This window comes from Ovis aries, chromosome 1 (assembly GCF_016772045.2).
Source record: "Ovis aries strain OAR_USU_Benz2616 breed Rambouillet chromosome 1, ARS-UI_Ramb_v3.0, whole genome shotgun sequence".
Classification (NCBI taxonomy): domain Eukaryota; kingdom Metazoa; phylum Chordata; class Mammalia; order Artiodactyla; family Bovidae; genus Ovis; species Ovis aries.
This window is the reverse complement of record NC_056054.1, coordinates 182490544-182516361: the sequence shown is the minus strand read 5'-3', so window position 1 is coordinate 182516361 and position 25818 is coordinate 182490544. Positions and strand designations below refer to the sequence as shown.

The following is a 25818-nucleotide window of genomic DNA, read 5'->3' as shown; positions in this document are numbered from 1 at the left end:
TTGTCAGTTTGAAGAAGGACAATATATACATATGCCTTCTCTGTTGTATTTTTGCATGATTTTTCGATATTAAATGCAAACCTTCAGATAATGTCTGTGTTTATGGCAGCCCAACTTAAAGTAGTGTCTGTATTTATGGTTGTGTACAGAACTTGGAAGGTTCATTTTATTTTCTCTAGGGCATTATTATTAATCCAGGAATAGGTGTTATAGATTGAACATTGATGTCTCTCCAAAATTCATATATTGAAAACCTAACTCCCCTCTGTGATAGTATTTGGATGAGGAGGCTTTTTGGAGGTGATTCGGTCATGAGGACTGAGCTCTCTGTGAGGGGGATTGGTACCTTTATAGAAACAACCTCTGAGAAATCCTTTGCCCTTTCTACCATGTGAAAGTGAAGTGAAGTCGCTCAGTCGTGTCCGACTCTTTGCGACCCATGGACTGTAGCCCACCAAACTCCTCCGTCCATGGGATTCTCTAGGCAAGAATACTGGAGTAGGGTTGCCATTTCCCAGATATCTATAAACTAGGAAGTGAGCCCCTACCAGACACTGAATCTGACAGCACCTTGATCTTAGACTTTATAGCCTCAAGAAAGGTAAGAAATAAATTTGTGTTGTTTATAAACCACCCAGTCCATTGTACGCTGGTAGAGCAGCTCTAGTGGACTAAGACAAAGAGCACAGTGTATAAGTGATGGCCAAAGCCATCATTACTGCTCAGGTTGTCTGTTCGATTAACTGATTCAACTGATCCTCACGACTGCTCTAATCTTTACAAATGCTCAAATAAATATTAGAACCTAGGGAAAGGGAGGCACAGAGAGGTTAAGTGTCTTATTTAAAATGACAAAGCCAGTTTACAGTAGATCTGAGACTAGAAACTTAGTTTGCTTCTTTTTCAACTCTTCTAGTCTTTGTAGAATTAACATTTCACAGAGAAAGCTCTCACAGCAAAGATGAAATAAGAAGACTATCTGTTGGTTTTAGAAAGTAAAGTCACTCCTAAGGTTTACTCAGTAGAAGTAACCCATGGTTTCCTGGGTGATGGTGAGCCTTTAATGGTGTGCAAGCCCTGTGAAGAGATGGTGATAAAAATAGACAACATCCACTGGGTATCTTACCAAATATTTGACTCATTTTAAGTTTTTATGTACTGTACCTCACTGTGTCCTCACAGCAGCTTCTCAGGGGAAGGCTTATTGTTGGAAGACAGAAGCTGGAACTAAAATCTCTACTGAGCAATGCTTTCTTCTAAAAGTATTAGACGTATCCTCTTAAAAAAAGAGAAATTATAGTAAAGTATTTTGGGATAGGAGAATTCAAAGTCCCATGCTCTTTCCATTGAGTGGTAACCATGGTGCTACTATTAATCATATGAACTCATAGTATGGGAATTAAGCTTGTGCATTTTGCTTGTTGGTTTCAATTCAGATAGTTGACTTTAAATTTCCAGCTCAAGTCAAGATCCCCTAATTTTACTTGGCAATTTGGCCACCTGGGTGAGCCTGTAGATTCCTCATACAAAAATTTTGCAAAATAATATATATATATTTTACCCAATGAATACAGAAAACCACTTCAAAACATAGAAGCCTAAAATAGTTGCCTGGGACTAATTGATCTAGAATGGCCTTTGCTGGTTTCATAGACTGAATAGTGACCCACAAGGCCAAGACGCTAACTTCTTGGTCCCTGGATCTTGTGAATATATTATTTCATATAGCAGAAAGGATTTTTCTGATGTGATTAAGGTAAAGATCTAGAGATGGGGGAGTGTACTAGGTTATCCAGGTGGGCCCATGATACCATGGCAAGTATCATTATAAGAAGGAGGCAAAGGGAGATTCTTCTACAGATGAGAAGAAGGCGGTGTGACGCCAGAAGCATAGACTGCAGTGACGAACTCTGGAGAGAGGAAGAGTCCATAAGCCAAGGGATACAGTCAGACACTAGGCTCTGAAAAAGCCTCCCCTCAGAGCCTCAAGAGGGAACCAGAACCTTGATTTTTAACTTAACAAATCTGATTTTAAACATAACCTTCAGAATTATGAGATTTTGTTGTTGTTGTTGTTTCAAGGCACTAAATTTGTGGTAATTTGTTATAGCAGCAAAAGGAAACTATACAGCCGAGTTTATAGCTGGAATGACTGGGACCCTCTTAAAATGCATATTCTTCTTTCCTGCCTTTCCTCCTCAGTGCACATCTGCTAGCCATACTGAACTACAGTAGGTCCTGTAGCGTTGCCATAAAGTCTGGAAACAGAGATAAGAGCAGTTTTGTTTTGTTTTGTTTTTCTTTTTGGATTTACTTCTGAATACCCAGGCTTACTTTTTTTAACATTTTATTTTGTATTGGAGTAAAGCCAATTGACAAAGGTATGATAGTTTCAGGTAAATAGCAAAGGGACTCAGTCACATACACATGTATCCATTTTTCCCCAAACTCCCCTCCTCTCCAGGCAGCCACATAACATTGAACAGAGTTCCCTGTGCTATACAACAGGACCTTGTCGGTTATTCATTTGAAATGTAGCAGAGTGTACATGTCCATCCCAAACTCCCTAACTATCCCTTCCCCCAAGAAACCATAATTTTGTTCTCTAGGTCTGTGAGTCTTTTTCTGTTTTGTAAGTTCATTTGTACCTAGGCTTACTTTTTAATGGGCTATGTAAAATGTGAAGATTTATTCAGTGAAAATTAGATGTGTAATTCATCTAAAGCAATGAATCATAGATACATATGCAAAGATTGATGGAAATACATCATTACTGCACTGTGTTCATTGCTGTTTTCTACAGCCCATTTAATGGCACCATTAATAAGGGGTATCATATCAAACATAGCATGTGATGTTTTTTAATATGCCATGTATTTTAATATCAATAATTACTTCATGTGTGTGTGTGTGTGTGTGTGTGTGTGTGTGTGTGTGTGTGTGTGTGTGTAGACATTATGGACACCATGTATAATGACCATGATGTTCCATGCTTCCCTCTGTGAGATGCCCTGTCTCCCCTTCCTGTCTGAGTGTGTGTGTGTGTGTGTGTGTGTGTGTGTGTGTGTGAGTGTTTGTAGACATTATGGACACCATGTATAATGACCATGATGTTCCATGCTTCCTTCTGTGAGATGCCCTGTCTCCCCTTCCTGTCTAAGTGTGTGTGTGTGCTCAGTTGTTCAGTCATATCTGACTCATTGTGACCCCATGGAGTACAGTCTGCCAGGCTCCTCTGTCCATAGAATTTTCCAGAAAAAAATACTGAAGCAGTTTACCATTTCCTATTCCAGGAGATCTTCCTAACCCAGGGATCAAACCTGTGTCTCCTGCATTGGCAGGCAGATTCTTTACCACTGCACCATTTGAGAAGCCCTTTGATGACTTTACAATATTCTAATTTTCCTTCAATATTTGGATCAAACAATCCTTTTATGAAACCCTTCCCTATCACTCAATATCAGTGGCTACATTGCATCAAAACTCCTCCTTAGCCCCTTGATCTTTTGAACTTCATAAAGTGGAAATCGAAATTTATTCTAAAGGATTAATGGCACATGTACATTTCTTAAGCAAAAGTTAACTTCAGGATGGCAGGTGCTAATATCTCAGAGAAGGTAGAAACGAGTCTAATTGGTAATAAATAAATAGAAAAGCTAGTCCTCTGAGAATTAAATTGTCCACAAAAACCAGATAAGCTCCTTTCAGATAATAGAACATTGTAGAAGTTAAATTATGTGCTTGAGACAAGTACTCAATCAAGTCCATCAGCTGGCTGAAAATTAACCTAGAGATGTCATCACTATTAATTTAATTTTTATCTAGGATCTTTCCTTTCTCATTTAAAATTGTTCTCAAATCTTACATTTTCTCTGAAGTCTTCATCTACTAATATGCATCTCTGTTCAATGTTCATAATTATCTATACTTTACCCAGTTTTTTGTAAGCATTGGGGGAAGAGTCCTACTTTATCTCTATGATATATTCATAAAGTTCAGGGTGCATTCACAAACCTTCATATATAATCATAATAACAATAATTTGTATTGCAAATGACAGATACAGAATTGCTATTCCAGACCTCAGACTCTCAAATCAGAATAAATAAAGCTCTATGCATTTCATTAAAGCATTTCTCTCAAATCTGGTTTGTGGAACATAGATAACAATCTGCCTATTTCTGCAGTGATTTTTTTTCATTGAAAATGTGTCTAGCAATTTCTAACACATGCTTACACAAACTTATTTTGCATTTAGTAAATAAAGTCAGATGTTTTATAAAGCCAGTGCATTGGATCTTTGGTATATCAGCTTGATGGAATATTACAAAGCCATTAAAATGATGAATGTGCAGGCTCTCCAGATACAAGTAAAGCAATATACTGCAAGAAAAGTAATACACAGTGTGATAATGTTATTATATCCATTGTGTGCATTGTTAGTTATATGTGAAATTTGGAAGAGTCCACAGAGCAATATAACTAGCTGTTTTCTTAAGAAGATATTGTATTTTTCTGTATTTGGGATTAACATATACACTCTGTGTGTGTGTGTGTGTGTGTGTGTGTGTACATATTTTCCTAGCAAGAATACTGGAGTGGGTTGCCATTTCCTACTCCAGTGGTTCTTCCCAACCTAGGGATTGAACCCACATTTCTTACATCTCCTGCATTGGCAGGTGGGATTCTTTACCACCTACTGCATAGCACAGAGAACTATACTCAACCTTTTGTAATAACCTGTAAGGCAAAGAACCTGAAAAGAATATGTATAACTGAATCACCATGCTGTACACCTGAAACTTAACACAAAATTATAAATCAAATATACTTCAATATAAAATAAACAGTACTTATTGAAATAAACTTCCCAAACATTGATTCTTATAATTTGTATTATGTCAATACAAATAAAAAGGGACGTTGAAAGATAGCTTCTCATTTATAAAATGAGGGTATTCATTGAAACCATGTCTGGGTTTCCTTTGATCATTCAAGATCAGTCATTCATGATGATATTACTAGGAAGGAAAAGGTTTTCCTCTTCATTTTCATGACTGCAAGAGGAAATTACAAATACTCTCTCTGAAATCAGATGGTTTGTTTTAAATCATCTCTTTACCTCTGAAGATCCACTGAATATTTGAACTGGGACAAATTGATTATCCTTCCTAAATCTTGGTTTCTTCACCCATAAAGAGTGGACTGAATGAGAAAAAGCATATAAAGTGAGTTTTTTTTTTTCCTCAGAACTTGGTACATAGAAGCTTTCAGTAAAAGTAGTTAATCATACATATCTTGAGCCTATACCTGATTTATTGATAATTTCTTTTTTCAAAGGAAAGTCAGTGAAAGAATATGCCTAAGAATAATACTCTGCAACATTTAGGCCATTCTAGATGAAATCTCAATCAACAGGGAGTTTCTTTTATTTTCTTTAAAAGAAATGATTTCATATATTCAGCTTAATTCATAATGAAAGCAGGTTTTTGCATGATGCCTGTAGTAGGTGACCTTTCTGCAGATGGGGCTTTATGATAGAGTTGCAGGTATCCTGAGAACACATTGAACATTTTGTGAATTGATTCCTTTTTGTAAAAGGCACTGGAATCTGGGACTAAATGTCTTTAGACTAGATCAAATGTCAATCATGGTTCATTCAACATTTAAGTATTTAAATAGATGACCTGTGAGGCCAGCGTGTTGTTCTCTTGCTAAAGTACATCCAAAAGGCTGGGCCTTATTCTGAGTGTGTCTTGTGTTCCCATCCTGACTGTAGGGTTTAGTATGATGGTGCAGTGAAGGGAAGCAAACAGGTGACCAAAAGAATGGTTAAAATATGATCAGATTTCTGCATATTTATAAGTGTTACACATCTTCTTAGCCTCATTGTCAGTATGTTTAGAAAAATCCTCGAACTTACAAAGGGATGCAATTAAAGGCTCTTTGAAACTATGTAAGGGAAAGACTTTTTCTCATTGTTATTGTAAAGGGATGCAGCTCTCTCTCGTGTAGGGAAATATTTAAAATATTCTTCTCTCTGTGAGGCCCACTCAGAGGACAGACAAGCATTTTGAAAGGATCCTCTGTCTCTTCAGAACTGGAAATCTCAGATATGTAAAGATTGTCTATGAAAGTTGAATAGGAATAAATAACATTGGCTTATTAAGTAATGAGAACTTTACTTAGGGAAAACATAGATGGGTTCATACTAGCCAATGTTAGAATTAGCTTCTTGAACCTTCTAACAGGTGAATTTAAGACAAAGGAAAAGCTGTTGTGTAGCTTTTCTATTCTGTTCCTTCTCTTTAGGCTAGATTACTTCTCCCTTTTCAACTCTCTTAATTCACTATATTATAACAATCTGTCTTCAGATCACAGAATGGATTCTTTAACAACAAATAACTGATTATTCATCTTCTTTAACCTGACATCTAGTTCCGAAGACACTAAACACAAACATTTGACTGCTTCCAAAGGTAGAGAAGTCAAAAATTTAATTCGGCTCAAAATATGATTTATATATAGTGGCTTAGGTCTTCTCAGGTGGTTCAGTGGTAAAGAATCCACCTGCCAGTGCAGGAGATGCAGGTTTGATCCTTGGGTTGGGAAGAGTCCCTGAAGGAGGGAATGGCAACCGACTCCAGCACACTTGCCTGGAAAATTGCATGGATGTGCCTGGAAAATCCCATAGACAGAAGTCTGAGGGCTACAGTCCATGCAGTCACGGACAGTTGGACATAACCAAAGTGACTGAGCAGGCATGCACACAGTGGCTTAAGAAGAGAATGTAGGCGTCAGAGGTTCAGAATACTAACATGATTTGCAAGAACTATCTTTTATACTTCTATCAGAGCAGAACTGGGTGGAATGAAGTGTTTTTTTTTTTTAATTTTGTACCCTGGACCCTATTCTGAGTGATGGCATTAAATATTTCTTTAGGTTGATTTCCGACAGCTTGGAATATGTGTGTAAAGCACAGCATTTATCTGGCTTGCACAATAATTAGCAATCCCTTATTTTATAGGCTTCCCTGGTAGCTCAGAGAGTAAAGCATCTGCCTGCAATATGGGAGACCTGGGGTTCAGTCCCTGGGTTGGGACGATCCCCTGGAGAAGGAAATGGCAACCCACTCCAGCACACTTGCCTGGAAAATTCCATGGACGGAGGAGACTGGTAGGCTACAGTCCAGTCCAGTTCAGTTCAGTTCAGTCGATCAGTTGTGTCCGACTCTTTGCAACCCCATGGACCACAGCATGCTAGGGCTCCCTGTCCATCACCAACTCCTGGAGTTCACTAAAACTCATGTCCATTGAGTCAGTAATGCCATCCAACCATCTCATCCTCTGCCGTCCCCCCTTCTCCTCCTGCCTTCAATCTTTCCCAGCATCAGGGTTTTTTCCAATGAGTCAATTATGCGCATGAGGTGGCCAAAGTATTGGAGTTTCAGATTCAGCATCAGTCCTTGCAATGAACACCCAGGACTGATCTCCTTTAGGATGGACTGGTTGGATCTCCTTGCAGTCCAAGGGACTCTCAAGAGTCTTCTCCAACACCACAGTTCAAAAGCATCAATTCTTTGGTGCTCATCTTTCTTTATAGTCCAACTCTCACATCCATACATGACCACTGGAAAAACCATAGCCTTGACAAGATGGACCTTTGTTGGCAAAGTAATGTCTCTGCTTTTGAATATGCTATCTAGGTTGGTCATAACATTCCTTCCAAGGAGTAAGTGTCTTTTAATTTCATGGCTGCAGTCACCATGTGCAGTGAGTTTGGAGCCCCAAAATATAAAGTTAGCCACTGTTTCCCCATCAATTTGCCATGAAGTGATGGGACCAGATGCCATGATCTTAGTTTTCTGAATGTTGAGCTTTAAGCCAATTTTTTCACTCTCCTCTTTCACTTTCATCAACAGGCTCATTAGTTCTTCTTCGCTTTCTGCCATAAGGGTGGTTTCATCTGCATATTTGAGGTTATTGATATTTCTCCCAGCAATCTTGATTCCAGCTTGTGCTTCATCCAGCCCAGAATTTCTTATGATGTACTCTGCATGTAAGCTAAATAAGCAGGATGACAACATACAGCCTTGACATACTCCTTTTCCTATTTGGAACCAGTCTGTTGTTCCATGTCCAGTTCTAACTGTCACTTCCTGACCTGCATACAGCTTTCTCAAGAGGCAGGTCAGGTGGTCTGTATTCCCATCTCTTTCAGAATTTTCCACAGTTTATTGTGATCCATAGTCAAAGGCTTTGGCATAGTCAATAAAGCACAAATAGATGTTTCTCTGGAACTCTCTTGCTTTTTTGATGACCCACAGGATGTTGACAATTTGATCTCTGTCTGGAAGTTCACGGTTCACGTATTGCTGAAGCCTGGCTTGGAGAATTTTGAGCATTACTTTACTAGCGTGTGAGATGAGTGCAATTGTGTGGTAGTTTGAGCATTCTTTGGCATTCCTTTTCTTTGAGATTGGAATGAAAACTGACCTTTTCCAGTCCTGTGGCCACTGCTGAATTCATGGGATCGCAAAGAGTGGGACACGACTGAGTGACTTCACTTTCACTTTCACTTTAATTCTCATCGACCTCAACTCCATCACCTACAAAGTGTGGCCCTAGGAATAGATTGTCTTCAAGATAGGACTCTGCTCTCTGTTTTTGTCTGAATTAGATTAGATTTTAGGACCACATTTTTTTTTTTTAATAACAGTAGGTTTTCCTCTCCTGTATATCCTAACATCTTGAGTTTAGTATCTCACTCAAAACAAAAGTAGCGTGTAAAGAAACAAGCTGTTTTCTTCCTCAGTTCTAAAATAATAGGGGCAAGGCTGAAAATGAATAGCTAAGATAATTGCTTTTTGTGTTTGTATAATTGTTTTTTCCATGTTCACCTATTGTAACTTTTTATTTTCAAGAAAATGCTGTCAAATTGGAAGGTTTTCTATATCCTGCAGGTGGCCTTTTTTTCCCTCTTTCATCTAATACCAGGAACTGTGTATTGAAAGAGATTTTTAACAGATGTAACAATGAAGGTTTGCGTATATGCACGTGATGCACCATTATTTTATGACCAGGAAGTCTTCTAGATCTCTTCTAGATATTTCTCCTAGATTACTGAAGAGTTTAATCAGTCCATATTGTACTGGTTTTTCCATATGTGAAATGGCCAGGATCTATCACACACATCTCTGGGTGCTGCTGTGAAGTATAACATAAGTGATTGATACTTGTCTATCTTATCAGTGTCCCTTGGCAAAAGCACAGCAAGGCACAGTAATTGTTGCGTTACCTATATGTGTCCCTGTGGCTGCTTTACACTTTACAGCTGGGGAAGTAGACTTAATTCTGGACTACTTGGCTGTGGACAGATGGACTTCATCTTCCTTATTTTACTTAAACTAGACTACTCTCTTAGGAACTGTTTCTTTTTCTGTGATAATCCCCAAACCTCAGAACTCATCACTGATAACCAAATAAGCAAACAAACAAAAGGGTTTTAATTGCAAGCATGAAACCAGTAATATCAAAGTGAGAAGATTATATTACTTGGCATTGTTACATATCAAAACAAAATGTAAGGAATAGACTATACACATTTGCTACCATGTCATTAACACTGCCTGCTTGCCTTATTTAAGAGGTGGGGAATAGCTCACTGAATGTTAGTAATACAACATTCCAACAGGCTGGACATTAGACAGCAATTCAGTTTTTCCAGTCATCTAATCCAGAATGATTTGTGACTACTTATTGTTCACAGTATCTCATAGTTGTCTTGAAGCATATAAAACTAAATGGCATGGATTTCCTATTTTAAAACTTTTATTAAGTACTAAATGATGTATAGTATATGAGAAACAGTCTCATATAGAATATTGGGATATTTAAGAAACATTGGAAAAGAGAAAGCCACAACTCTTCCTGTCTTTATACACATGGAAAATCTTGATAGAACAGCTTGTAAACATGAGAGCTTAAAATAACAGAGTAATGTAAGGGTGTTCATTGGAAGGACTGATGCTAAAGCTGAAACTCCAATACTTTGGCCACCTCATGCGAAGAGTTGACTGATTGGAAAAGATTCTGATGCTGGGAGGGCTTGGGGGCAGGAGGAGAAGGGGATGACAGAGGATGAGATGGCTGGATGGCATCACCGACTCAATGGACATGGGTTTGGGTGAACTCCAGGAGTTGGTGATGGACAGGGAGGCCTGGTGTGCTGCAATTCATGGGGTCGCAAAGAGTCGGACACAACTGAGCAACTGAACTGAACTGAACTGAATGTAAGGGTGTGGATTTTTGAGTCAGATATACCAAGGTCTCAATTCTGCCAATTTTATTTTCCTAGGTGACTTTGGATAAGTTATTTAATCTCTTGAAGTTTCACTGTCTCATCTGTGTTTAAAATTCCACTTAGTAGTTCAAAATTAGTTGAATATTGACAAGTTAGTGTATGACTCAACTTACTGAAAAGGATGTTATAGGATGGTGGGAAGGACATGAGTGAATACCCAGTATCAGGGGGTTGCTGCTGCTTGGACTGATGTTGCCACTTCTACCTCTGCTACCGTTAGTATCTCAGCTGCCACCACCACCGTCACTCCTACTGCTGCAGTCTCTACTGCTTGCTCTTATCTTCATCATTATCGTATCAACCACCACTGCTCTTGCCATCATGATCATCGTCACCATTTTCATTAAGAAAGAGGAAGTAGATATAGGAAAAATTGTTTCTTAAATTCCTCTGAACACGTTCAAAGTCCCCATTCTCATTCTTGGCAACTTCTACTTTATAGAGCGGTTTCTCTCTTTGCAGGTCAGGAGAGAAGTTCAAGGCAAACTTGCACTTCTGTTAGACATCTAGTGATCCAAACATTATTTTGTTTTAAAACTTAGTTCCAACAGTGAAAGTTTCCAAGGGAGGGAAACTGAAAGATAATTAAAGGTAATTCAAGGAATATAGTGATTTAATTGAAGTAAAAATAAGGGGAAGAGAAACCACCCAAGGAATAAAGTGTGTTTAGGAAGGAAAAAAAAAAAAAAAGTGAATTAGGCTGAGCCTTCCCTTGAAAAAGTAGAGAAAATGAAAGACAATTCCTTCTATGGAACAATAGGTGTGACTCTTTGCTCTTCTCCTTGGCATATATTGCCTATGTTGAACTCACGCTGAAAATTCTCTCCTGAGAGGCAGCCAATGAAGTGTCAATAACCCCAACCTAGGTCAGATGCTGGAATGTACCACCACGTATCTGAGTGACCATGACCAAGTTGTGAGATCCTGCCATAGACAGATCCTATGATGCTCCTCACGATGCAGCTTTACTCAGCTACTTTCCAACTTAAACATGTGACTGTTTTTTGTCAAAAATCAGAAAGTAGAAAAGAATGTCACAGACACTGCTTAATTTCAATTTAGAAACAGTCTCTCTCAAGTGAATGTTCAAGATTCTAAGGCAATCATTTAGGAAAGGATATTCCCATTGGAGGAAGAGATGAAAACACGTTTTAAAGGTCAAGAATGTTTAACATTATTGTATTGATTCTAGCTGCCCTCTGAGGCCCAATATGGTCATAGTTGACTACATTAAATACAAATACATTCTCAAGCACTGGGGAGTTTTGATTGCAAAACGAAGACTTGATATTGTTCTGGGCAGTAAAGTAATTTCACATCCTTTGTGAGGTCCCAGTGTTTAATGGGTCACCCACCTAAGAGGTGTGGGACTTATCCTGTTTGTGCCCCTCCTACCATCTTGTTGCAGCTTCTTCTGTCTTTGGACATGGGATATCTCTTTGGGGTGGGTTCCAGCATTCTCCTGCCAATGGCTGTTCAACAATTAGCTATGATTATGCTGCTCTTGCAGGAGATGAGTGCATGTCCTTCTACTCTGCCGTCTTGAACCAGAGAAGCTCTCATGCATATAGTTTGAAAATTCAAATAATACTAATAGCCTAATGATAAAATTAGCACTGTCTTTTCCCCCACAGTCTTTCCACTTACATCCCCCAGAGGTAGACTGTGAAGCCAACACTATCAAGTCATAGAGTCTACTTGAATTTTGCTTCCTATCTTGACATAATAGAAAGGTCCTTTCTAATATTCTGTGGTACAAATAAACTTGCTTTTCTTTTTCCATTGATAGCATCAGTTTCAACTTTCTCACACCTGCCAAATAGCTTATCAGTCTTTTGTCTGCTTTCTAGCTTTGAAATTCCATTTGTCTCACTGATAATAGTCATTGTTGTATAGTTGCTAAATCATCTCTGATTCTTTTGTGACCTCCATGGACTGTAGCCTTCCAGGCTCCTCTGTCCATTGAATTCTCCGGGCAAGAATACTGGAGTGGGTTGCCATTCCCTTCTCTAGGGGATCTTCCTGACTTAGGGATTGAACCCAGGTCTCCCACGCTGCAGGCAGATTCTTTACCATCTGAGCCACCACGGAAGACTTCCACAATAAGTCTGCCCAAATCAGTGCTGCTCCCATGCCATGTCAATACAACTTGGTGAACTTCAGGACTCTAGCAGAGAAAGGAATCCTCTAACTAGCTCCACAAAGCTATCACGGGACCAATTCAAAATGTTTCGTGTCCCATCAGCTAAGATTTAAAGCCTCCATGATTGAATATCTGACCATGTGTGTTTCCATAGGTTGGGGCTTCTTTGACAGATGAAGCAGACACAGCCAGTTGTGAAGTGGTTTGTCTAGCATCCTAGCATTTCTTATCTGTGCTTTGATTACCTGTACATTGACATCTGTTGCCTTCATTCAGACAAATGTTTCTGAAGTATCAGACCTTTCTCACAATCCATAAATGGGGTTTCGTATAAAACTGAAACTCAAGATTGCCAAAAATCTATAAGCATCAAATAGATTTTTCACATACTTACTATCCTTCAATAGAACATACAACACCAGAGGTCGTGTGCTATTCCTTTGACTATGCCTAGTAATAAATATAATATCGATCCTAACACAATTGATCCTGACTGTGCTTCATAGTCGTTGAAATAGTTTGATTCTATGTTAGAGTCCTGACTCTATAGAAAATTTTTCCTGCATTTAAACTTTACTCATTTAAACTTTACTCATTTTTAGATCATCTTGATCAAGACTGTATTTACAACTACAAATGCAACAATATAAATCGTTTAACTCTTACATGTCTCCCTGGTGACACCACCAAGCTGTCAGTTGTACACATTTAACTACCTAACTTCAAGACCAGTGATAATGGCCTTTCTTCTTATATGAGCTGCTTTCCCTTACATGTAGTTAAAGAGAAATACAGTGGAGCAGAACCATGTGTATAATTTTTCTTATGTTGTCTAGATTTTACTGTCTAACTTCTTATAAAGTAGAATCTCATGTTGTGTTTATTCTTCATAGCAACAAACATATCTATTAAAATGTATTACAGTTAGGAGGCATAATATTGAAAGAATATGCAATAAGCCCTTTAGGAAGCTCTCTACTACTCCCATCCTAGGGATGTGATGGTCCTGGCACAAAATGTTTAAGTGCTTAGATATCTGTTCGGACTTCCATTGTTTCCTTTCATCCAAATGAACATAATGGATGATATTCCCTCAACCATGAATGTACTCTATGGATGGGTTGATTTCAACTTTACAGGAATCCAGCTGCCTGCATTAGAACATAGCTACTACCAAAGAAATTATCCTATCATACACAAAGAATGTGGCATTCTGAAAGGTTCAGCCATGTTTATCAGAGACTATAAACCAGGATGACCTCCCCATCATTCAGTTAAATTCAGTTGCTCAGTCATGTCCAACTCTTTGTGACTCCATGGACCACAGCACTCCAGGCCTCCCTGTCTTATCACCATCTCCTGGAATTTACTCAAACTCATGTCCATTGAGTCAGTGATGCCATCCAACCATCTCATCCTCTGCCATCCCCTTCTCCTCCTGCCTTCAATCTTTCCTAGCATCAGGGGCTTTTCAAATGAGTCAACTCTTCACATCAGGTGGCCAAAGTGTTGGAGTTTCAGCTTCAACATCAGTCCTTCCGGTGAACACCCAAGACTGATCTCCTTTAGGATGGACTGGTTGGATCTCCTTGCAGTCCAAGTGACTCTCAAAAGTATTCTCCAGCACCACAATTCGAAAGCATCAATTCTTTGGTGCTCAGCTTTCTTTATAGTCCAACTCTCACATCCATGCATGACTACTGGAATCATTACAGGACATCTATGTCCCAACACAGCTGTTTGTTGCTAGCATCATAATTCAACAACTTTGTGTCATCTGGCATTTTAAAGCTTCTATAAGCAAATAAAAGAAACACAAAGTTTCTATTCGGTATTTTGCAGACCTGTGTGTTCTTATAGACCTGCTGAAAATTATTACATAGACATTGACTCAGAAAATAGACTAATTAATTATTAATTGGCTAATTATTAAAATAATCTAATTTTCTATCATAAGTATTACATGACACCTTTCTTATGCCTGAGAGATGAAATTCCTTAGTGTGTGAAACTTGATACAACTACACTTGTACCACAGTCTGTGCCTATGGGATTCCACACTGAAGACAGGAAAGCTAAATGGTACATACATATATTCTTATACTTAATTTTAAGATATATATATCATTAGATAGTTTAGTTGTTTTATTGTGCCTACATTTTGTCAAGTCATCTGTAGTTATGAGTCCAAGTTGACTGGTTTTCAAAAAGATTTTCTTGTTCAAGGATAGATGCTACATTGTTTTACCTACTTGTTTGAAAGTGCAACTAGCAATACAGTCTGATTTTCCCCTGGGGGGGGAGGAAATGTCCACTGTTAAAGAACGATTATTGCTTAGTCAGCTGTTCAGACTCTCCGGAAACAGTTGTTATGGGAAGAGGAGTAGGTGGAACGTGAATAGACTCAAAGGAATACTTTTAAGGAAAAGGTTGAAGCAGTTTTTTGGGTTTTTTTTGTTTGTTTGTTTTTTGGGTTTTTTTTTTTGGTGGGAAAGGGGAGAAATAATTACAAAGAAATTCTGGGAAAGTTCAATGACTAGAAAATTACCCTTTGAACTCATCACAGAAAATCTATTTAATAATATTTTCTCTCCGAAAGACTAATATTTAAATTGACTCATATTGTCTAAGGCACCTTTTTCACACAAATGAAAGAAAAAAAAAATGCCCTCAAACATTCCAAAAAGCAGGGGGTGAGGGGGAAAATGATTTTCTTGCTTTTAGAAAAAAAAATATGTTTACTACTTCCATTTATCACATTCAGAAATGGTATGGTTTAGTCTTATATTGTAGACATATTTATATGATCAAAAGATGAATTAAGGAGATCAGAAGAAGAGGGAACTGTAAGTGTAGCAAAAAATTCAAGTGTAGTGCAAAGTCACCGCACACTACTTACATTTAATATTGAGTTAAGAAATCTAGCTGTACGTAGTTATCAGGGAATATATTTTGGACCATTTTAAGCATCTAAAAAGATCTATACAAGTTTTGGGTTTTTTTTTTTTTCCATTAGTGTCTTAAAATCAACCTCATTGAGGTATATTTTGTGTACAATAAAATATACTCATTTTAACTGCCCATTTTGATGTGTAGTAAGAAGGGTATAGAGTTGTGTATTCTCAACCACAATAAGATACACAGCATTTCCATTAACCTGAGTGTGGCCTTATGCCCTTTCGTCAGCAAAAGCCTTCCTTCACTCCCAGTTCCTAACACCCACTGATGTTTCTGTCACTATGTTTTTTGTCTTTTCTAGATATTCATATAAATGAAGCAATAGAACATGTTGTGAGATTTGGCTACCTTCTTTCACCTAACTTCATGCTTTATAGATTAAAATATGTTGTTGTATGTATCAGTAGTTATTATATTTAATGGCTGAAAAGTATTTCACTATATGGATCTACCACAGATTGTTTACCAGTTCATCAGTCAATGGACATTTGGGTTGTTTCCAACACTTTTGCTGATATGAATAAAGCATCTTTGAACACTCAAGTACAAATCTTTTTGTCATCGTAAGGTTTCGTTTTTCTTATGTAAATACTTAGAAGTGAAATTATTGAGTCACATGGTAAGTACATGTTTAACTTTATAAGAAAGTGTGATTTCTTCCAAAGAGGAGAAACTTTTATGTTTCCACCAGTGGTGAATGAGCATTCCATTTGTCCCTCATTCTCACCAATACCGACCCCAGTATTCCTGGCCTTCCCTTGTGGTTCAGCTGGTAATGAATCCACCTGCAATGCAGAAGACCTGGGTTTGATCCCTGGGTTGGGAAGATCTCCTGGAGAAGGGAAAGGCTACCCACTCCAGTATTCTGGGCTGGAGAATTTTATAGTCCATGGGGTCGCAGAGTCGGATACAATTGAATGACTTTCACTTTCACTTTGGGCTTCACTTATAGCCTAGTCGGTAAAGAATCTGCCTGCAATGCAGGAGACCTCGATTCAATTCCTGGGTTGGGAAGATGCGCTGGACAAGGAATAACCTACCCACTCCAGTATTTTTGGGCTTCCCTTGTGGTTCAGCTGGTACAGAATCCGCCCAGTCTCCAGGCCCAGGATTCTGGCCTGGAGAATTCCAACATTCTGACCTGGAGAATTCCATGGACTGTATAATCCATGGGATTGCAGAGTTGGACATGACTGAGTGACTTTCACTTTCTTTCTTTCTCACCAATAGCCTGTGTAGTTTTAGATCAGTGAATTATTTTGATTATGAACCACAATAAGAATTTCATTTTACATTATAACTCATGATGCACACACATACTAGGAAATGATACATTGATTTACTGTAAATAAGACAGTCTGACCTCAGCTTTCTGTTCTCATATATTTTGCTAAAAATAAAAATGTATACTTTAACTAGTAAACTATTTATACAACCTACTAATAGTTTGACCTATAATTTAAAAAACATACCTCATGTTTTAATACACATTTACATGTTCACACAAACACCTAATTTTAGGCTGTTGGTCTATTTTTATGAAAAGTGAAAGTGAAAATGTTAGTCGCTCGGTCACGTCTGACTCTTTGAGACCCCGTGGACATGAGACCATAGATATATGCTATAGTGTATATGGTTTTTCTACCAGGAATCAGATATTTGAAATTAGAAGGGAAAGCTGGCTAAAGAATGAATCTGGGTTTGGGATTTTGCCAGCTAGATGAGAATGACATAAAGCAAAGCAGGAGATGGACAGAAGGTGGTTGAACTTTGAATTGAATCAGGGGCTGGATGTGGTGGAAAGTTTTAGTGGCAACAAGCCTGTACCAAAAGGTGAACCACATTGGCCAGAGCTTGGATCCATTACAGCCATCACTACCTTTTCTCTGCATCTTTTCAAACTATTTTGTATTAGAACCTATGTCAAAAGGATGGGTTCAGGGGGGAAAAAAACTATTGGTAATGATTAAATGCTTAGAAAGAAGACAAATTATGATCTAAAACCATTAGGTTTAACCATTTTATGTATTTAACCATTGCCCTTAGTCTGGTTTTTTTTTATGTTTGTTCAGAAATAAGTTATACTCAAATGATTGATGGTTAAATTTGAGAGACTAAAGAGATAGTAAATGACGTTGTGCTAGAATGATATTCATTTGGAAGATAATGGAGTCCTAAAAGGTAAAAAAATAAACATTTAAGTTTTTCTGGGAAACTCATGGATTTTGTTCCATTTTTAAAAAATTTTGCACCGGCCATTGCTTTTCCTCTTCAAGTTCACCAACATTGTTCCTTCTATCAGTGAGTATTCAGCTAAACTAAGCTTTTTAAGGTCTTAGATTAGAGGAAACTGTGTGAAGTTGCAGAAATGGTTAGCACACTGATTCAACATTCCAGGTTAGCAAAGGAACATAGTCCAAGGTCACTGAGTAAATTACGCTGTAGCAAAAAATGAAAATTACACCCTGACATAGTATGATTTTAATAAAAAATGAAAATGGGATTTATGACCCCCTTTCTTCAGGCTACTAATGTTCATTGCCAAAAAATGAATCCCTTCTGTGACATTAAATGTGAGATAGGGTACAGAAAATGTTGTGGACTAATTCATTGCCAGGAAGAGAGGCAAAGTGCATACATGCATGTGTTTCTATACCCATCTGCTATCATGTTGAAGCCAAATATGTTTGATGTGAATAAATTAGTCAAAGTAAGATGATATTTTTCCCAGTGCAAAAACTGGAAGTCTAATGAATAAATGAGATGCAGGTCTAACAGAATTAACAGACGGAAAGTAACAATGCTGATTAGAAAGAAGTGATAGCCATTTGAATTGTACTACTGAAAAATAATTTAACATACCCCTTTTAGAAGGAACCATTGATAGGCCACTGTCAATCTGAAGGGACATGCTGTATTGAGTCTCTAATAAGATACCTCTAATTATAATATTAATGAACACTTCATTAACAACTCATAGAATCAAGTAAAAGAAAATAAAAAGCATAATTTACAGATGAAATAAGTATAAGGTCTTGTAACATGATGTGAGTTTGAATTGGCGCACATTATACCCGGATTAAATTTGAGGAATTGGTTAAAACCAAGAAGATAAAAGCCATATAGTACCAATATAAAATGTCTTGATGATAGCAGAAATGAACAGATGCCCTCATTTAGAATGACAAAAACTGAGACAGATTCTGTAGGATGGTTGGATGCATAGATTAATGAGTCTGTTAATAAGATAACATTTTACTAAATGCATCATGAAGGGAGTATCTTTTCCAAAAGATATTTTTATTTTGTCTTAAAGAGAAAGCATTCATTTATGAACTCTAAAATGTCAAGATTCTGTTCATCAGTTGCTTCATGAAAACTCTTACTGATAAAATAGGACATTGCATAGCATAATTAATAAAGAACTTCTTTCTACAGAAGCACCCTTTGTGTTTAGAGGATAACCTTTCTTAACACAGTGTTTCTTTGCTACTGCTCCATCTTTATCACTCCTGTTTAGATTGTCAGCCCCTTGAAACTTCCATCTATGCCTCTGTCTCCATCTCCTACCTACTTACTTTCTGAAGCCTATATTTTCAATCTCCTGTTACTATAGGCTCAAATGTTTCACTTGCAAGATATTTAAAAATGTCCTTTCTGCCTATGCCATGTCTTCTCTTCAGACTTCATTTTCCTTGAACTCTAAAATTTGGCACCTGTAATCATCCATCCCTTTCTCTTTTGAAATGCTTTTCTCTTTGGCCTCCTGCACATATATCCATTCTCCTTTTTATCCCCTAAAACCTGACCCTTCTTTCTTAATCTTTTTTTCAAGAGCCTCTCCTTTTCTTCTTCCTCAGTTCAGTTCAGTTCAGTTGCTCAATCGTGTCCGACTCTTTGCGACCCCATGAATCGCAGCCCACCAGGCCTCCCTGTCCATCACCATCTCCTGGAGTTCACTCAGACTCACGTCCATTGAGTCAGTGATGCCATCCAGCCATCTCATCCTCGGTCATCCCCTTCTCCTCCTGCCCCCAATCCCTCCCAGCATCAGAGTCTTTTCCAATGAGTCAACTCTTCTCATGAGATGGCCAAAGTACTGGAGCTTCAGCTTTAGCATCATTCCTTCCAAGGAAATCCCAGGGTTGATCTCCTTCAGAATGGACTAGTTGGATCTCCTTGCAGTCCAAGGGACTCTCAAGAGTCTTCTCCAATACCACAGTTCAAAAGCATCAATTCTTCGGCTCTCAGCCTTCTTCACAGTCCAACTCTCACATCCATACATGACTACTGGAAAAACCATAGCCTTGACTAGATGGACCTTAGTCGGCAAAGTAATGTCTCTGCTTTTGAATATACTATCTAGGTTGGTCATGACTTTTCTTCCAAGAAGTAAGTGTCTTTTAATTTCATGGCTGCAGTCACCATCTGCAGTGATTTTGGAGCCCTACTAAGAATAAAGTTCACCAAATCTGTGTGCTCCAATCTCTTCTTTCCTCTGCATATTCAATCTATTTTGAATATTTACTCTTCAGATATTCAGTTGAGATCTCTATCATTATCTAATTCTCTGATTTGTATCTTCAACCTTAAACTTTCACTACTCTCATTCAGTAACTTATTCCACTAGTCACTCTGCCTTTGAGTCTTCCCAACCATAGCTTCAGACTGTGAGGATCAGGGACAAGCCATTCCCATTGCTACTTCTAAATTTTTAACAGCCAAATACATTAGTATTAAAATGGCTCTTTTATACCAATTAATTATGAGATAATTTGTTATACAGAAGTAGCAACTGTAGCAATGTCCCTTGTCAGTTACATGAACTTTCCTACTTTGTAGCTTGTCTTTTCTTTTTTTTCTTCCTTTTTTTTCCTTTTCATATGTTAAGTTAGTTATATTTGGTATACAACACTGTATATGTTTAAGCTATACAACATATTGGTTTGATATGTTTATATTGCAATTTGATTGCCATAGAAGCATTAACTAATCTCTATCACCTTTTTATTCCCTTAATGATGGCTATTGATGAAGAGGAGAAGGCAATGTCACCCCACTCCAGTACTCTTGCCTGGAAAATCCCATGGATGGAGGAGCCTGGTGGGCTGCAGTCCATAGGGTCTCTGAGGGTCAGATATGACTGAGCGACTTCACTTTCACTTTTCACTGTCATGCATTGGAGAAGGAAATGGCAACCCACTCCAGTGTCCTTGCCTGGAGAATCCCAGGGACAGGGGAGCCAGGTGGGCCACCATCTATGGGGTCACACAGAGTTGGACATGACTGAAGTGACTTAGCAGCATTGATGAAGAGAAATCCAGTTTTCAATCTTGTTTTTCATGATTGGGGCTTATAGTGGTTCTGTTTACTAACAGTTTTCCTGCCCAGTATATTTTCTTATGTTAACATTTGGAAACTTTACTATTTTGCTTTTATTTATTTTCTGCTATCCAAATGAAATTAATTTATATGATGTAAGAGTTAAGATTAATTAATTTTTCCTAATGGCTATCCAGTGGGCCCAATATCAATTATTGCAAAACTGATTTTTCATTTATGTTCAGGTCTATTTCTGGATTATCTATTTTCTTTCAGTTGCCTACTTATCTTTCCTTTCCATTTCTTAATTATTATATCTGTATAAGTTTTTACATATGATTGCATAGGTTCTATGACTTTCTTTTGGAGAAATTTGAGTTCTTAAATATTTTGAAGCTTTTGCATTTCATATAAATTTTAAATCAGCTTTTCGGTTTACATACACACACACACACACTTTGTTAGGATTTTTATTGCAATTGTTTTGCATTATTTGCAGATATTTTCTCCCATTCCAGAAGTTGTCTTATTGTTCTGTGGATGGTTTACTTCCCTTTTTCCTTTGTGAAAGCTTTTAAGTTTGATTATATCCCGTTTGTTTGTTTTTGCTTTTATTTATTTTGCCTTGGGAGACTGATCTAAGAAAATATTACTACAATTTATGCCTGATAATGTTTTGCCTATGTTCTTTTCTAGGAGGTTTATGATATCAGATCTTGTGCTTAGGTCTTTAGATCATTCCGAGTTAATTTTTCTATATGGTGTGAGAGAATGTTCTAAGTGCAGTGATTTACATGTAGCTCTACAGCTTTCCCAACACCACTTGTGGAAGAGCCTGTCTTTGCTTAATTGCATATTCTTGCCTCCTTTGTTGTAGATCAGTTGGGCATAGGTGTGTGGTTTATGTCTGGGCTCTCTACTCTGTTCTCTCAATCTGTATGCCTGTTTTTGCGCTACTACCATGCTGTTTTGACTACTGTAGCTTTTGTAGCATAGTCTAAGGTCTGAAAGGGTTTTGCTTCCAGCTTTGTTCTGTTTTCCTCCGGATTGCTTGGGCATTTCTGAGTCATATAGAATTTAGGATTATTTTTACTAGCTCTGTGAAAAATATCCAATTTGGGTCACATTAAATCTGTAGATTGCTTTGTGTAGTATAGCCTTTTTAACAATATAATTCTTCTAATTCAAAAGCATGAGATATATTTCCATTTCTTTGAATCATCTTCAGCTCCATTTGCCAATGTTTTATAGTTTTCAGTTTGTAAACATTAAGTCCTTTATTAGGTTTATCCCTAACTTTTTTTTTAACTTTCTCTGTTATTTCATTGTTAGTGTAAAGAAATGCAACAGATTCCTATGTATTAATCTTATACCCTGCCACCTTGCTGAATTTGTTTATTAATCCTAGTAGGTTTGTCTTTGTTTTGTTTTGTTTTTGGTGGAGTCTTTAGGGTTTTCTATATAGAGTATCATTGTTGTTGTTCAGTCACTCAGTCATGTCTGATTCTTTGCAACCCCGTGGACTGCAGCACACCAGGCTTCCTGTCCTTCACTATCTCTCATAATTTGCTGAAACTCATGTTCATTGAGTTAACGATGCCATCCAGCCTTCTCATCCTCTGTCACCCTCTTCTCCTCCTGCCCTCAATCTCTGCCAACATCAGGGTCTTTTCTAATGAGTCAGCTGTTCACATTAGGTGGCCAAAGTTTTGAAGCTTCAGCTTCAGCATCAGTCTTTCCAGTGAATATTCAGGATTGATTTCCTTCAGGATTGACTGTCATCTGTATATAGTGACAGTTTTACCTCTTCCCTTCCAATTTGATATCTTTTTAACTCTTTTTCTTGTCTGACTGCTGTGGCTAGGACTTCCAGTAGTATGTTGAATACAAGTGGTGAGAATGGACAGCTTTCTCTTGTTCCTGAATTTGGCAGGAAGCATTTCAGTTTTTCACAATTGAGTATTATCTTGGCTGTGGGTTTGTCATAAATAGCTCTTATTATGTTGAAATATGTTTTCTCTGTACCCACTTTGCTGAGAGTTTTTATCATGAATGAATGTTGAATTTTGTCTAATTCTTTCTGTATGTCTATTGCAATGATCATATGCTTTTTATCTCTCCTCTTTTTAATATGGTTTATCACATTGATTGATTTATGTGTATTGTAGCATCCTTGTAAGCCCAGAATGAACCTAACTTGTTCATGGTATATGATGCTTTGTATGTATTGTTAAATTCAGTTTGCCAATATTTGTTGAGTGTCTTTGCATTTATCAATAACCTCAGATATGCATATGACACCAGTCTTATGGCAGAAAGTGAAGAAGAACTAAAGAGCCTCTTGATGAAAGTAAAAAAGGATAGTGAAAAAGTTGACTTAAAGCTCAACATTCAGAAAGCTAAGATCATGGCATCTGGTCCCATCACTTCATGGGAAATAGATGGGACAACAGTGGAAACAGTGCAGACTTCATTTTCCTGGACTCCAAAATCACTGCAGATAGTGATTGCAGCCATGAAATTAAAAGACACTTGCTCCTTGGAAGGAAAGTTATGACCAACCTAGACAGCATATTAAAAAGCAGAGACATTACTTTGCCAACAAAGGTCCATCTAGTCAAGGCTATGGTTTTTCCAGTGGTCATGTATGGATGTGAGAGTTGGACTATAAAGAAAGATGAGCACCAAAGAATTGATGCTTTTGAACTGTGGTGTTGGAGAAGACTCTTGAGAGTCTCTTGGACTGCAAGGAGACCCAACCAGTCTATCCTAAAGGAGATCAGTCCTGGGTGTTCATTGGAAGGACTGATGCTGAAGCTGGAACTCCAATACTTTGGCCACCTCATGCAAAGAGCTGACTCATTTGAAAAGCCCCTGATGCTGGGAAAGATTGAGGGCAGGAGGAGAAGGGGACGACAGAGGATGAGATGGTTGGATGGCATCACCAACTCAATGGACATGGGTTTGGGTGGATTCTGGGAGTTGGTGATGGACAGGGAGGGCTGGTGTCCTGTGATTCATGGGGTCGCAAAGAGTTGGACATGACTGAACGACTGAACTGAACTGAACTTTTCATTTATATTCATCAAAGACTTTAGCCCATAATTATTGATTTATTTTATTTAGTGCCTTCTTCAGGCTTTGTATTATATGTTTGGTAAAATTCTCCAGTGAAGTTATCTGACCTTGGATGTTTGTTTAGAGGGAGTTTTTTAATTGCAAATTCTATTTGACTTTCAGTAATTAACCTGTTCAAATTTTTTTTTTTTTCTTATTAAATCCGTTTTGGCAAGATGTATGTTTCTAGAAGGTTGTCTGTTTCTTCTGTGTTTTACAATTTGTGGCATATAACTGTTCATAGTAGTCTCTTGTTTGTTCGTTTGTTTGTTGCATTTCTGTGCTATGGGTTGCTATTTCTCCTCTTTTACTTTCTTACTGTGTTTATTTGGATCATCTCTCTTTTCTTCTTGGTGAGCCTGTCTATAGGCTTGTCAACTTTGTTTATCTTTTCAAAAACCCAGCTCTCGGTTTTATTGTTCTTTTCCTATTTGTTTTAACCTCTAATTTACTTGTTTCATTTCCTATATTTATTATTTCCTTCTTTCTGCCAACTTTGGGTTCTGTTTGTTCTTTTTTTCTAATGCTTTTATGTAGTACGTTTGGTGGTTCATTTGAGATTTTTCTTGTTTCTTGAGAAAGGACTTCCCCACTCTGAACTTCCCTCTTAGAACTGCTTTGCTGAATCCCATAGATTTGTATGATTATGTTTTCATTTTTGTTTATCTCAAGGTATTTTCTGATTCTTTTATTTCATTGTTGACTCACTGGTCTTTTAGTAGCATGTTGTTTAGTCTCCGTGTGTGTGTGTGTGTGTGTGTGTGTGTGTGTGTGTGTGTGTGTGTTTTCTGTTTTCTTTTCCCATTTTTCTTTCTGTGGTTGATTTTTAGTTTCACACCACTGTGGTCAGAACCGATGTTTGAAATAATTTCTATCATCTAAAATTTGTTGAAAATGGTTTTATGACAGAATATATTATCTATCCTAATTTGTGTGTATTTTTTTAAAGAAATTCTACCTAATCTTTACAACAGTTATAAAAATGAAAGGAAGGAATGCCCAAAAAGCATATGGAATAAAAGACCAAAATCTATTTTTCTCTATTATAAAGCGATTCTTTTCCCCTTTAGGTGATATTTACTGCTTATTGAAAGCAACAAAATGTGTTTAACTTTTATAAGATTTTCAATCATGTGTTTACTTTGCAAGGCTACTCACAACTATTTTCTCCCTATTGTGATTGCGATATGGGGATGAAAGATACATTATATTCTTCCAAAAAACAAGCATATTTGATTTCTTTTTCAACAGTTTAATCTATCATTTATAAAATTGTTTTCTATGTTTTTTTTCCTTTCATTTCTTCTATTATTTGTTTCAACTTAACCAAAGTCTCATACTTTATCAGATTTCCTCAGTTTTTCCCTAATGTTCCATTTTCTGTTTCAGCATTTTATCCAGGGTATCACATGACATTTAGTGATCAGGACTCCTTGGTTTTGACAGTTTTTTGGACTTCCTTTGTTTCTGATAGTTTTGAACATTATAGGTTATATATTTTGGAGAATATCTCTTCAGTTCAGTTCAGTTCCATTGCTCAGTGGTATCCAACTCTTTGAAACCCTATAAATTGCAGCACGCCAGGCTTCCCTGTCCATCACCAATTCCCAGAGGTTACTCAAACTTACGTCCATCGAGTTGGTGATGCCATCCAACTATCTCACTCTCTGCTGCCCCCTTCTCCTTCTGCCCTCAATCTTTCCCAGCATCAGGGTCTTTTCCAATGAGTCAATTCTTTGGAAAAAGTATTGGCATTTCAGCTTCAGTATCAGTCCTTCTAATAAATATTCAGGACTGATTTCCTTTAGGATGGACCAGTTGGATCTCCCTCCTATCCAAGGGACTCTCAAGAGTCCTCTCCAACACCACAGTTCAAAAGCATCAATTCTTTGACACTCAGCTTTCTTTACAGTCCA

At 37.6% G+C, this 25818-nt stretch overlaps 1 long non-coding RNA gene across 1 annotated transcript in view; it reads right to left on the bottom strand.

Annotated features, from left to right (window-relative positions):
* Positions 1 to 25818, bottom strand: part of LOC114118758 (uncharacterized) — a 112923-nt gene that overhangs the window by 47057 nt on the left and 40048 nt on the right. The gene's annotated exons all lie outside the window — the stretch shown is intronic.